The 13685-nt window shown below is 48.5% G+C and overlaps 1 pseudogene; it reads left to right on the top strand.

Annotated features, from left to right (window-relative positions):
- Positions 1-12042: 12042 nt before the first annotated feature.
- On the top strand, positions 12043-12437 carry LOC143841903 (large ribosomal subunit protein eL36 pseudogene; annotated as a pseudogene).
- Positions 12438-13685: the final 1248 nt, after the last annotated feature.

The following is a 13685-nucleotide window of genomic DNA, read 5'->3' as shown; positions in this document are numbered from 1 at the left end:
AAATTCCGGAGATTTGTAGGTGAAGCCTGAGGAGGGTGGCATTTTGTGAGAGGCAGGGTGGCTAAAATACCACAGAGCAGCCATGGAGGACCCCCTGAAATATTTTTTCAGGTTTCGAGCGACCCTGGAAGTGGTGACCTGCCCCTCCAGAGAAGTGGGCACAGAAATAGGATGCAGGAGCCAGCCCAGTCAAGAGAGTGACCATTCCCATTGTGGAGAAAGAGGAAGACATAAGGCCTGCAGAGCGACAGGGGAAAGGGGCTCCAGGGACGCCCCTAGTGATGTCAGAGGCCATCCAGCATCCTGGGAAAGGCCGAGTAACCAGCGGGGAGCTCTGCGGAATCTCTGCTGTAGAGTCTCTCCCCAAAGCAGCCATTTTCTCCAGGGGAACTGATCCCTGTAATCCTGAGAACAGTTGAGAGAGCCAGTTTGGTGTAGTGGTTAGGAGTGCGGACTTGTAATCTGGCAAGCCAGGTTCGATTCTGCGCTCCCCCACATGCAACCAGCTGGGTGACCTTGGGCTCGCCACGGCACTGATAAAACTGTTCTGACCTAGCAGGAATCTCAGGGCTCTCTCAGCCTCACCCACCTCACAGGGTGTCTGTTGTGGGGAGAGGAAAGGGAAGGCGATTGTAAGCGGCTTTGAAACTCCTTCGGGTAGGGAAAAGTGGCATATAAGAACCAACTCTTCTTCTTCTTCTTCTTCTTAAAATTTATTTTCCCATTTTTAGCCCGATACTCCTACAAGCAGCTCTGGCAAGTTGCAAACTGGTTATTCCCTGATACCCCCCCCCCCCCAATTTTGAAACACCATTTAAAGCCCCCAAACAGTCACAATGTCCAGCAGCGGAAAAAAACCTTGCTCCCCATCCAGCCAGATGCCCCACCCCCCAGGCCTCAGGGTGAGGGTGTAGCCCAATGACCTGACTCAGCCTAGGGGAGGCCATGAGCCTCAACCTCAACCAAAGACCTGGGCCTATTCTGCTCACAATAGATAATGCACTTTCAATGCACTTTAGAAGTAGATTTTCCTGTTCTGCACAGGAAAATCCAGCTGCCAAAGCATATTGGAAGTGCATTATGCTATATGTGCAGAATGGGCCCTGGTGGAAGAGCTCTGTTTTGCAGGCCCTGTGGAACTGTGATGGCCTCCATCAGGGCCCTCAGCTCTTTGGGTCCCACCGTGAAGGACTGGCCACCCTGGATTTGGGGTGGTGGGATCGGACTGGCTCAGTGGTTCTTCCCCATGGCACAGAAATAACTCCCTTGAAGCCCCCTGACTGAATCCGAGGTCAACCAACGATGCCTAAGATTTTACATCCCTGGCTAAAGCTTCGGTTATAAACGTTTACCCAGCACAATAAATCCCCCCTTCCTCTCCTGTACAATTCTGTCAAAAGTCCTCCGGAATTTATTATCCGAATGTTGCTGGCAGATCTGTTTTCACCCAGCCAAAAGTGAGGGGTGGGGAGTGTATTTTCCAAGGAGTTTGCTTTAAAATATCCCGGCGGTTCCGCTGAAGGCAGCTGTCTCTCTCGCTTCCGAGCGGCACCCAGAGAGATCTCTGAGAACACAGAACCTGCAAAGCGAAGGTAGGGGAAAGGCATCACATTTTAACGGGATCGCTGGGAGTAGGACAAAAATATATCTGTGCCTGAAATTAGAATTGCATAAAGCAATTCTCCAGCTTTTATTATTGCCTGTTAAGTCAGGAGCATGACAAGCTTCAATTACAGTATTAAGGATCTGTCTGAAAGGTGGAGGTTGTGGCAGAGGGAGGGGGGGGAAGGGAGGCTTCTTTGGCAACGAATCGTTTTTGTCAGAGAATCATCCCTTCCCCTCCTCATCCAGGCTTGTCAGCCACTGTGAAGCAGAAGCCTAGCTGTGGGATCTCTAGGCCTGCCGCTCTGGGCAGGGAAATGCCTGGAGGTTTGGGGGTTTAGGGAGGGGCGGGAATTCAGTGGGGGATAATGCCGAGAATCACTGGGGGGGGTGGCCTCCCCCGCCCCCATTGCACATCTCAATGCTCCCAAGATTCCAAAGTCCCTTCACATCCAAAACTCAGGGAGGGTAAGAGATGAAGGGTAGGACAATTGGTGGAGCTGTCCGTGTTATCAAAGCCACAAAGAAGAATCAGTTCTCTCTTTACTTTCCAGAAGAGTTGTCTTTCCTTTGCTTCTAATCCTGCTCTGTATACAGTCTAAAAAGATAAGTAGAGAAAGACATAAGAACATGAGAGAAGCCATGTTGGGACAGGCCAGGGGCCCATCCAGTCCAGCACTCTGTTTCGCACAGTGGCCAAAACCCAGGTGCCCTCAGGAGGTCCACCAGTAGGGTTCAGAACCCCAGAAGCCATCTCATTGTGGCCCCCCAAGCATCAAGAAGACAGAGTATCCCTGCCCCAGAAATATATACCTTTGGGCAAATGCTCACTGTTAAATCCCTGCTCCCCATGAGAAATGAGAGAAGCCATGCTGGATTAGGCCAGTGGCTCATCAAATCCAACTCTCTTTGTCTCACTGTGGCCAAATCTCAGGTACCCTACACAAGTCTTCCCACCATGGCCCCCCGAGAACCATCACTGCCCCAGAGAGAGTGTCCCCTCTAGACTTTCTGGCTGATAGTCACTGATGGACCTCTGCCGTACATGAGAACATAAGAGAAGCCATGTTGATCATGCCAGTAGTCCATCCAGCCCAACGCTCTATGTCTCACAGTGGCTCAAAACTGGTGCCTCAAGAGCTCCACCCCCAGGCCAGAAGACCTCCCACTGCTGCTCCTGAAACACCAAGAGCATAGAGCAAGACTTCCCCCAACAGAGTGTTACATCTAGACCTTGTGGCTAATAGCCCCTGATGGAGCTCTGTCCCATATGTTTACCCAATCCCCGCTCAAGCTGTCTATGCCTGTAGCCACCACCATTTCTTTTGGCTGTGAATTCCAAGAGTCTGCTCTAATGGTTAGGGGCAGTGACTCCTAATCTGATGAGCTGGGTTTGATTCCCGCTCCTCTTCCACATGCTACCAGCTGGGTGATGCAAATCACAGTACTGATAGAGCTCTTCTGATCAAGCAGTAATCTCAGGGCTCTCTCAGCCTCACCTCCCTCACAGGGTGTTTGTTGTGGGAAGAGGAAAGGGAAGGTGACTGAAAGCCGCTTTGAGACTCCTTTGGGTAGAGAACAGCGGCATGTAAGAATCAATTCTTCTTCTTCTACTTCAGTAATCTCAGGGCTCTCTCAGCCTCACCTCCCTCACAGGGTGTTTGTTGTGGGAAGAGGAAAGGGAAGGTGACTGAAAGCCGCTTTAAGACTCCTTTGGGTAGAGAACAGCGGCATGTAAGAATCAATTCTTCTTCTTCTTCAGTAATCTCAGGGCTCTCTCAGCCTCACCTCCCTCACAGGGTGTCTGTTGTGGGGAGAGGAAAGTGAAGGCAATTTGTAAGCTGCTCTGAGACTCCATTGGGAAGAGGAAAGTGGCATAGAAGAACCGACTCTTCCTCTTCAGTAATCTCAGGGCTCTCTCAGCCTCACCCACCTCACAGTTGCTTGTTGTGGGGAGAGGAAAGGAAGGTGATTGGAAGCCGCTTTGACCGTTTATGCACTGGAGGTTTCATGCCAGGCTGCAAGCTGAGGTTTTAGTCGTGGCCAGTTGTCCCACCTCTTCCTGCATCCACATGGGGGAGCATTTGGCCTGGTGCACATCGTCCGCCCCTGATTTGTGCTTCTGCACAGGAGCTGGGGCAGTGCATAAATGGTCCCAGTGCATAAACGGTCTTTGAGACTCCTTTGGGTTGAGAAAAGTGGCATATAAGAACCAACTCTTATTCTTCTTCTAATGACTCTTTGGGTGAAGAAGGACTTTCTTTTATCTCTTCTAAGGCTTCTGCTCGATTTCATTGAGTGCCCATGATTCTATGACTTTTTATGATTATCCAGGGGTCTTTTGCTGCTGGCATCCTTGGGATTCTTTGCTTGGGGCACAAAGAGCAGATGTGCATTCCTGTTGGTTACTGGACGCCCCATTCCCCCCCCCCCAAGGAACGTCCTGGGGGTCTGTGAGAGTACACTTGATTGGGAGCAATTTTTTTTTTCTGTCGGGAAATTTAATCTTCTGTGCTTTTATTGCACAATGTAAAAACAACTCATTTCTGTGCAGTTTTATTTTCCGGTAGTCCACCTATGGTCATTCTGAATGAATGGTGAGCAAATGTCATTATAGAATCATAGAATCATAGAATCATAGAGTTGGAAGGGGCCATACAGGCCATCTAGTCCAACCCCCTGCTCAACACAGGATCAGCCCTAAGCATCCTAAAGCATCCAAGAAAAGTGTATATCCAACCTTTGCTTGAAGACTGCCAGTGAGGGGGAGCTCACCACCTCCTTAGGCAGCCTATTCCACTGCTGAACTACTCTGACTGTGAATTTTTTTTCCTGATATCTAGCCTATATCGTTGTACTTGTAGTTTAAACCCATTACTGCATGTCCTTTCCTCTGCAGCCAACGGGAACAGCATCCTGCCCTCCTCCAAATGACAACCTTTCAAATACTTAAAAGAGGGCTATCATGTCTCAGGCGTCTCTAGCCTTATTAAGGTTTAATAGTCTATAATCCATAGTCTAATGGCAGAAAGCGAAGAAAGCGAAGAGGAACTAAAGAGCCTGTTGATGCGGGTGAAGGAGGAGAGTGCAAAAGTTGACTTGAAACTCAACATCAAGAAAACGAAGATCATGGCATCCGGCCCTCTCAATTCCTGGCAAATAGATGGGGAAGAATTTGAGGCAGTGACAGATTTTATTTTCCTGGGCTCCAAGATCACTGCAGATGGGGACTGCAGCAAAGAAATTAAAAGACACTTGCTCCTCTCTATCCATGTTAACCTGCCACCCAGACACTATCCTTTGGCTACGGCCATCTCTAGATGTGCCTAAACACTTTGACCTGTGGGAAAAAACAGATGTAAAATAGGCACTAAGCCTTTCTGCTTTCTCTGCATCTTCCGTTAGAGTTTGTCCATCCGCACCCAACAGTGGGCCTATTGCCTCCTTTACTTTACCTTTGCTCCTCACATAACTGAAAAATCTTTTCTTGTTACAATGGGCTTCCCTGGCCAATCTTAGCTCACTCTCAGCTTTGGCCTTTCTGATGATTGATCTACAGTGCCTAGTAACCTGTAGGTACTCTTCTTTAGAGCTCTGTCCTTCCCTCCATTTCCTGAACATTTTCCTTTTCTTTCTTAGTTCCTCTTGAAGTTCTCTGTTAATCCAAATAGGCTTCTTAGAGCTCCTGCAGTGTTTTCGTCTTTCTGGGATAGTCATTGATTAAGCATGCAATAGCTCTTGTTTGAGTAGCGCCCACCCTTCACATGCTCCCTTCCCTTCCAGCATTCTCGTCCATGGTATGATACTCATCATGTCTCTGAGTTTATTAAAGTTTGCCCTACGAAAATCCAACATCCGCATCTGGCTACAAGCTTCCTTGGCTCCCCATCTCAAAAGAAGAAGAAGAAGAAGAAGAGTTGGTTCTTATATGCCGCTTTTCCCTACCCGAAGGAGGCTCAAAGTGGCTTACAGTCGCCTTCCTATTCTTCTCCCCACAACAGACACCCTGTGGGGTGGGTGAGGCTGAGAGAGCCCTGATATCACTGCTCGGTCAGAACAGTTTTATCAGTGCTGTGGCGAGCCCAAGGTCACCCAGCTGGATGCATGTGGGGGAGCGCAGAATCGAACCCGGCATGCCAGATTAGAAGTCCGCACTCCTAACCACTACACCAAACTGGCTATGAAGGAATTCTATGAGGACATGGTCACTTCCCCCTAGGGTCCCCATCTCATTCACCTCATCCACCAACTCTTGCCTGTTGATCAGTATTAAGTCCAGTATGGCTGAACCTCTTGTGGGTTCATCTACCATTTGATAAATGAAATTGTCAGCCAGGCAGGTCAGAAACTTGCATGACTGAGGACGCTTTGCAGAGTTTGTTTCCCAGCACACATCTGGGAAATTGAAGTCACCCATGATGACAAGGTCCTGCCGCTTGGATATTTTCTCAAGTTGCTCACAAAGTGCAGCATCCACATCCTCTCGTTGGTCAGGCGGTCGGTAGCAGACACCAACCACCACACTGTTTGTTTTCCCCTCACTTATTTTCACCCAGATGCTTTCCACTGTAGATATGCTCTCCTTCACTAGAATTTCCTGACAGGTAAGCCCTTTCCTCACATACAGTGCCACTCCTCTACCTCTTCGATCTATTCTGTTTTTTCTGAACAGTTCATATCCATCCACCATTACATTCCAGTCATGAGAATCATTCCACCAAGTTTCTGTGATGCCTACTAGATAATATCTTTCCATCAGCATGAGAAGTTCCAGCTCTTCCTTTTTATTGCCCATGCTTCGGGCGTTAGTATAAAGACATCTGAATCCTTTTACTTTTGGTTCCCTATGAGCTGGCCTTGCCGGTTGGGCTGCCTCCGATCGTTTTCCTTCCATACACTCCCTATGTTGATCGTCTCCTTCCCCTAGTGGCTTTAGTTTAAAGCTCTCCTGATGAATCTCCCCAGGTTCCTGCCAAACACATTCTTCCCCAGCTTCGATAAGTGCAGTCCATCAGGTGCTAGTAGGCCTTCCTCAAGAAAGCCTATCCCATGGTCCCAGAAACCAAATCTCTCCTGCTGGCACCAAGTACGCAGCCGGTGATTCACCTCCATTATCCTCCTCTCCCGACGCATTCCTCTTCCCTTGACAGGCAAGATTGAAGAGAATACCACTTGTGCCCCCATTTGCTTGAGCTTCCTCCCCAGATCTTGATAGTCTTTTTTAATAGGAGCGATGGTATTCAGGGACATGTCATTCGTTCCCACATGGACCATCACAAATTATATACTACATCGAATCATAAAGCTTTCTACGGCATTGTCCTGTATTTGGGGCCACCCTTGATGAGTGTCTGGAGCTGCCATTGATGCAAAATGCTGTGGAGGGACTGCTGGCTGGGGCCAGATAGTGGGACCAGGTAGTAATGCATAGAAATGCCAGCCCACAGGGGGGAGACACAAGAAAAGTTGGTTTTTACGCCCTGTACTTCTCTACCCGAAGGAGTCTAAAAGCAGCTCCCAATCCAGTTCCCTTCCTCTCCCCACAACAGACACCCTGTGAGGGAGGTCGGGCTGAGAGAGCCCTAGTGTTGCTGCTCTGTGAGAACAGTGATATCAGGGGGTGTGACTGGCCCAAGGTCACCCAGCTGGCTTCAAGTGAAGGAGTGGAGAATCAAACCCAGCTTGGCAGATTAAGGGCCGCCACTCTTAACCATGACACCAAAATGGCTCTCCAAATGAATGGGTTACACTGCATGGGTTATAAACCATAAGATAGCTGAATATTATTTTAAATATTCTACTGATGGTCTTATTTCCAAATAAGTGAGCAGCAGTGTTTCAAATGCTTAATGGTTTACAAAACTGAAAGAATTTCAGTGGAAGAGGCATCACTGATTTTCCAGAAATATAAGACATTTGATAGTGAACATTATTCTCCTGCTCAAGAGATACAAATGTCTAGTCATGAGTATGATAAATAAAGTATGATAAATAAAGTATGATAAATAAAGAGTCAGTTGTTAAACGGCTGTTTTCAGAAATGATTCTTTCATGGGGCTTTAGTAAGGTCTGAGCATCCATAGAAGAATTTTTCTTTTCAATAAGCTCATAGAGAGTGGTAAATTTTGTTATGCTTTATTATAGGCACGTCTCTGTGTATTTGTAAGCCGACATTTTATTAACTCCCATATTTTGTTACTTAATTTGAGATAACTGATTAGGGTGTGTGGAGGAATCATATTTTTAAAAAACAGCTGCTTAACAACTCACTACACAACTAATTTGCATCTCTTTACCTAGGAGAACAATTATTTCGGTTCCCAATCAAATTTCATCTGTCTTAGGAAGGTCAGTGACACCTCTGCAACGGAGATTCTTGAAGTTTTGCACACTGCTGAATGTTTGTAATGCTGCTGCTCAGTTATTTGGTAATAAGATCTTTGAAATGATATTCAGCTTTTTTGCCTCTCGCGGCTTATACCAATTTCCAACCACCCGATGAGGCCTGGAGATCCCCCAGAATTCGTACACCTGTCCCTGCCAAGGGATTAAGATCACAGGAGAGCCTCTCTGAGTGTCCCAGATCAAAACAAAGTCCATCCAGGGGCACCTTTAAGACCAACAAGGTTTTATTCAAGGCCTAAGCCTCTCTGTGTGAGCAGACGTCTTCAGATACATTGGAAAAGAAGTTCTCTGTCCAAGTGGAGAGGCAGAGGGGGAGCAGCGGATCAGCCTGCAGCAGGGGTGGCCAAACTGTGCCCCCCCCTCACATGTCCATAGACTACATAGACTTTAAACTTGAAGGAAAATTAGGCTGCACAGGAAAGGAGAACCAGAAATGCAAGACATTTAATTTTATTCCAGAGAATATTTGGCTTGTCAGTCAACCCAGCACTGTACATGAATGCACACAGGAATGAAAATGCATTTGATTACATTAATATTCATTTTGGTAAAAATTAGCCAAGGCAACTTATCAGACAGACTGGAAGCATAAGATTATCACATTTTATCCCTCCATTTTGCTCAGATCCAGCGTGGTGTCGTGGTCAAGAGCAGTGGCCCCTGATCTGGAGAGCCGGGTTGGATTCTCCTCCACAGGCAGCCAGCTGGGTGACCTTGGCCCAGTCGTGGTTCTCTCAGGGCTGTACTCACAGAGCAGATTTCTTAGAGCTCTCCCATCCCCACTTACCTCACAGGATGTCCGTTGTAGAGAGAAAAAGAGAAAAGAGCTTGTAAGCCACTTTGGAGCTGCTTCAAGTAGTGAAAAGTGGGGTATAAAAATGCCCATCTCTTCTTCCCTACCTCATGTGCATGGATCTCACATCATGCCTCACAAAAAGGGCAAACTGATTGGCCCAAGGTTACCCTGTGAATTTTCAAGCCAGAGTGAAGATACAAACCCAAGTCTCCCCGATCCCAGTTGTAAGCAGCTAAGGAGTTCAGAAATAACCTCCCCCCAAACACCAACACACCATCTCAGTTATTTATTCTATTTGATTTATTAACCCCCCCCCCCGCCCCCTTTGGGAATCAAACGGGTCAACTGTGGGAAAGGGAAATTGACACCCAAATCTGGGTTTGAGGGGTGGGGGAAACAGCGAGTCTATCTGCCTGGGTCTTCTATTGTTCTGTGTCTTCCACAATGCCCATCTTTCGAGGCTGGCTGCCTGTAGATGCCACCTTGCCCAATAAGGACTACCTTAGATTTCCCCAGTACCTGGGACACCTGCATGTTTGTTGTTCATGGTCTGGAGGGTGGACTACCCCTTCCCCTCCCCAGATTCCACCCTCTCCAGCTTCCCTCCATAGATCTCCAGGAATCCATTGAATCCTAGAGTGGGAAGGGGCCACACAGGCCATCTAGTCCCACCCCCTGCTCAGTGCAGGATCAGCCCAAAGCATCCAGGAGAAGGATCTGTCCAGCCCCTGCTTGAAGACGGCCAGTGAGGGGGAGCTCCCCACCTCCTTAGGCATTCCACTGCTGAACTACTGTGACTGTGAATATTTTTTTCCTGATATCTAGCCTATATGGTTATACTTGTAGGTTAAAGGCATTACTGTGCGTCCTCTCCTCTGCAGCCAACAGAAACAACATCCTGCCCTCCTCCAAGTGACAACCTTTCAAATACTTAAAGAGGGCTATCATGTCCCCTCTCAACCTCCTTTTCTCCAGGCTGAACATTCCCAAGTCCCTCAACCTATCTTCATAGGGCTTGGTCCCTTGGCCCCAGATCATCCTCGTCGCTCTCCTCTGTACCCTTTCAATTTTATCGACGTCCTTCTTGAAGTGAGGCCTCCAGAACTGCACACAGTACTCCAGGTGTGGTCTGACCAGTGCCGTATACAATGGGACTATGACATTTTGTGATTTTGATGTGATGCCCCTGTTGATACAGCCCAAAATGGCATTTGCCTTTTTTACCGCTGCATCACACTGCCTGCTCATGTTTAGCTTACAATCCATGAGTACCCCAAGGTCTCGTTCACACACAGTGTTACCTAGAAGCGTATCCCCCATCCAGTAGGCATGCTTTTCATTTTTCTGACCCAGATGCAGAACTTTACACTTATCTATATTAAATTGCATCTTGTTCTCATTTGCATAAACCCTTTGACCTGTGGGAAAAACAGATGTAAAATAGGCACTAAGCCTTTCTGCTTTCTCTGCATCTTCCGTTAGAGTTTGTCCATCCGCACCCAACAGTGGGCCTTTACATTTGCTCCTCACATAACTGAAAAATCTTTTCTTGTTAAAATGGGCTTCCCTGGCCAATCTTAGCGCACTCTCAGCTTTGACCTTTCTAATGATTGATCACAGCTTTGGCCTTTCTGATGATTGATTACCCGAAATCACACTCACACACATTGCTCCCCAGAAGTGTATCTCCAGTCTGGAGTTGGCTTCCATTTCGAGTAACCCTGCCACTCCAGAGAAGATTTGAAACAGAAGAGCCATGCAGGGCCCTTTTATTGGAGACTGACAAAAACAACCTTGTAGCTTACTCTCCTCTCCTCCCTTTTAGCCCCACAACCGCCTTTTAAGGTAGGGTCAGCTGAGAGAACGTGACTGCCCCCAAGTCACCCACTAAGCTTCCATGGCAGGAAAGGGGATTCGAATCTGGGTCCCCCCCCCTGATTTTGGCCTGCATCACACCACACTGGCTCTCACATTGGCTTTCTAATTCCCTAGAATTCTCCTCCTTGTCCAAAAAGTGAGCAGAGCGCTGCACTCTGACAGTCAAAAAAGCAGCGAGAAGAACAGGAAAATTATTTTTTTAAGCGAAAAGCAGGCACTTCCCATACGGCCCTAAAAATAGGCAGGCACCCTCTTTGCCACTCTAATTGTGCCGCACGTCCCCCGTGATCAGTTCCACTCAGCCTTTTATGTCTAATTCATCGTCATGGTATCAAACGGGTGCCCTACAGCTTAAGAGGCATTCATTTCCCCCTTCTGAATCACTGCCGTACCTTTGCCCCGTCCCACCTCCACTGCAAGGCTGTCCCTTGCTGGGTTTAAGGGCTCTGCTCACCATTCTGGAGCTGCTGCATCGGAAGAGAGAGCAGGAGGGGGGACAAAGGACCTTCCGTCCTGGTGGTGCAGCCAGAGAGGGGTGAGAGGCAGGTGGGGCATGACATGAGAACCTCTCCACGTGCCCAGGAGCCTGAGGGGGCGAAGGCAGAAAGGTTGTGCACCATGGCCGGAGAGACAATTGATCCACCTGATTATCAGCCAAATCTTCAGCTTTCTTGCAGGAGGAGGCCCCCTGGCTCCGTATCTTCCACCCTTGGCCAACTCGGTCTCAGTGATGGGGAGAAGTGGTGCCCCACTCAAATCTCGCCCCATGCAGTACAGCAGCCTTCCTCAACTTCTTTACTGTTGAGAAACCCCTGAAACATGCTCTAGTCTTCGAGGAACCCCAGAAGTGGCAGATTGCGCAGATCGTGGGTGGGAAACCTTGGGACATGCCCCACTGAAGTCCCTCCCCTCCTCACTCCCTAAAGGCCCATCCTTGGCCAGTTTGGGAGGGGGGTCAACACAACCATATATGGTCATATCCCCTGATAAATGTTAAACAAATTAAATATATATATATATATATAAAGAATTAATTGACTGTCACCCATTCAGGAAATCCTTCCAGGACTGTGAAGAAACCCCAGGGCTTCACGAAACTTTGGTCGAGAAAAGCTGCAAGAGATTCAGAACCGACAAAAGGAAATGCTTCTCTCCTTAATGAGTGATTAGAAGGCGGAACTGGCAGCCGAGGGATGCGCAGGACGGCCACGAGCCAAGACAACGGAAAGTGGATTAGACAGATTCACGGGCATTGGCCTGTCTCTGTGGCTACTCGCCATGGTGGCCAAGAGGAGCCTCCCTGTTCAGAGGCACTAATTCTCTGAATCCCAGAGCCACGAGGTAACATCAAGAGAAGCCCTCAGCTTGCTCCTCTTCCGGCACGGCGTCCTTCGACGGGCTGCACTAGCCATGGCAATCCACTACCCGATGGCTGTTGGCCTCAACAAGGGCCACAAGGTGACCAAAAATGTGGTCAAGCCACGCCAGTGCCAACGCCATGGGCACTTGACCAAACACACCAAATTTGTTCGGAACATGATCCGAGAAGTATGCGGCTTCGCACCATATGAGAGACGAGCAATGGAATTGTTGATAGTCTGCAAGATAAGCGAGCTCTGAAATTCATAAAGAAACGGATTGGGACTCACATCCGGGCCAAGCGAAAGCGTGAAGAACTCAGCAATGTTTTGGCAGCCATGAGGAAGGCAGCTGCCAAGAAGGACTGAGTGGCTCTCCCAATAAATGCTGCCTTGAACACCCAGCAAAAAGAGAGCGAGAGAGAGAGAGAGAGAGAGAAGCCCTCAGCTTCTATGCCTTGTTGTTGGCCTTCCAAAGGAATTGTCGTTGGCCCTCCGGAAGACCTGGTTGGCTACTGTGTGAGATGGGACACCGGACTAGACGGACCCTCCCTGGTCTGATGCAGCAGGGCTCTTCTGATGTCCTTAGGAAGGCCTCGGCCCCTCTCTGTTGTTGGACATTCAGGGGACCTGGTTGGCTACTCTGTGAGCTGGGAAGCTGGACTAGAGGGACCAACGGACTTTGCCTTGGCCTCTATGTTTGAATAGTCAATGCAGGGAAAAAACCTGGAGCTTTACACCCATGGCAACAGAAAATGGGAGAAGAAGCAAAAAGCAAGAGTCCAGGAGCCCGTTTGAGGCTAACAGAATTTGTGGCAGATGAACTTTAGTGAGCCACTGGCCACTCCTTCAGGTATGATGAAAGCCCCTCGCCTGCCAGTCTTGAAGGTGCTCCTGGACTCCTGTTCTTTTCTGCTGCTACAGACAAGCACAGTGACCCATCTTGATCTGTCTCCTTGGATAAAAAGAGATCTCAATCTGGTTCTGAAAAGTCTAAAAGGTTTTTCATCAGGAGAAGGGAATGCCTACCCAGTAAAGCAGGCTCTCTCAACCAGGGCTTCATGAAACCCTGGGGTTTCTTGATGGCCGTGGAAGGGTTTCCTGAATTGGTGGGGAAAATATAGATACTAGCTGAAAAGCCCCGTGCATTCAGGAATGCCATGGGCACTAGCAGGCAGTGGCAGGGAGAGCAGGCCAAGGGGGAGGGGGGTCCGTACCAGAGGTGCAGCGGCAGTGAGCAGGTTGCCAACTCTCAAATATATATATTTAAACATTTCTCAGGTGAGCCACCCCTTCCTCCCCAAATGGCTGATGATGGGCCTGGAGGGGGTGGGAAGGGGAGGGGTCCCAGGGGGGCATGACCACAGCTCTGCTTCCCAGCCATATTCTGCCACTTCTGGGTTTTCTGGAAGCCTGAAGAATGTTTCAGGGGTTTCTCAAGAGTAAAAAACTCTTGTTGAGTAAGGCTGCATTAAAGAGACAGCAGAAGAGTGAAGCTCCTCTAATCTTTTTTATTAACTTAGTTATCTTTTTCTTTTTTCTAAGAGCTGATTTGAATGCTAATTACATTGGTCCCTGCTTCTCCCCGGAGGCATTTGCAGCTGAAGCTTGCTTCCGTCCTCAGGGGAAATTGTGTAGACTCTGTC

The sequence above is a fragment of the Paroedura picta genome, chromosome 7 (genome assembly GCF_049243985.1).
Source record: "Paroedura picta isolate Pp20150507F chromosome 7, Ppicta_v3.0, whole genome shotgun sequence".
In the NCBI taxonomy this organism is placed as follows: Eukaryota; Metazoa; Chordata; class Lepidosauria; order Squamata; family Gekkonidae; genus Paroedura; species Paroedura picta.
Note: the sequence above shows the minus strand (reverse complement) of the source record. Positions and strands in the feature narration are given on the sequence as shown.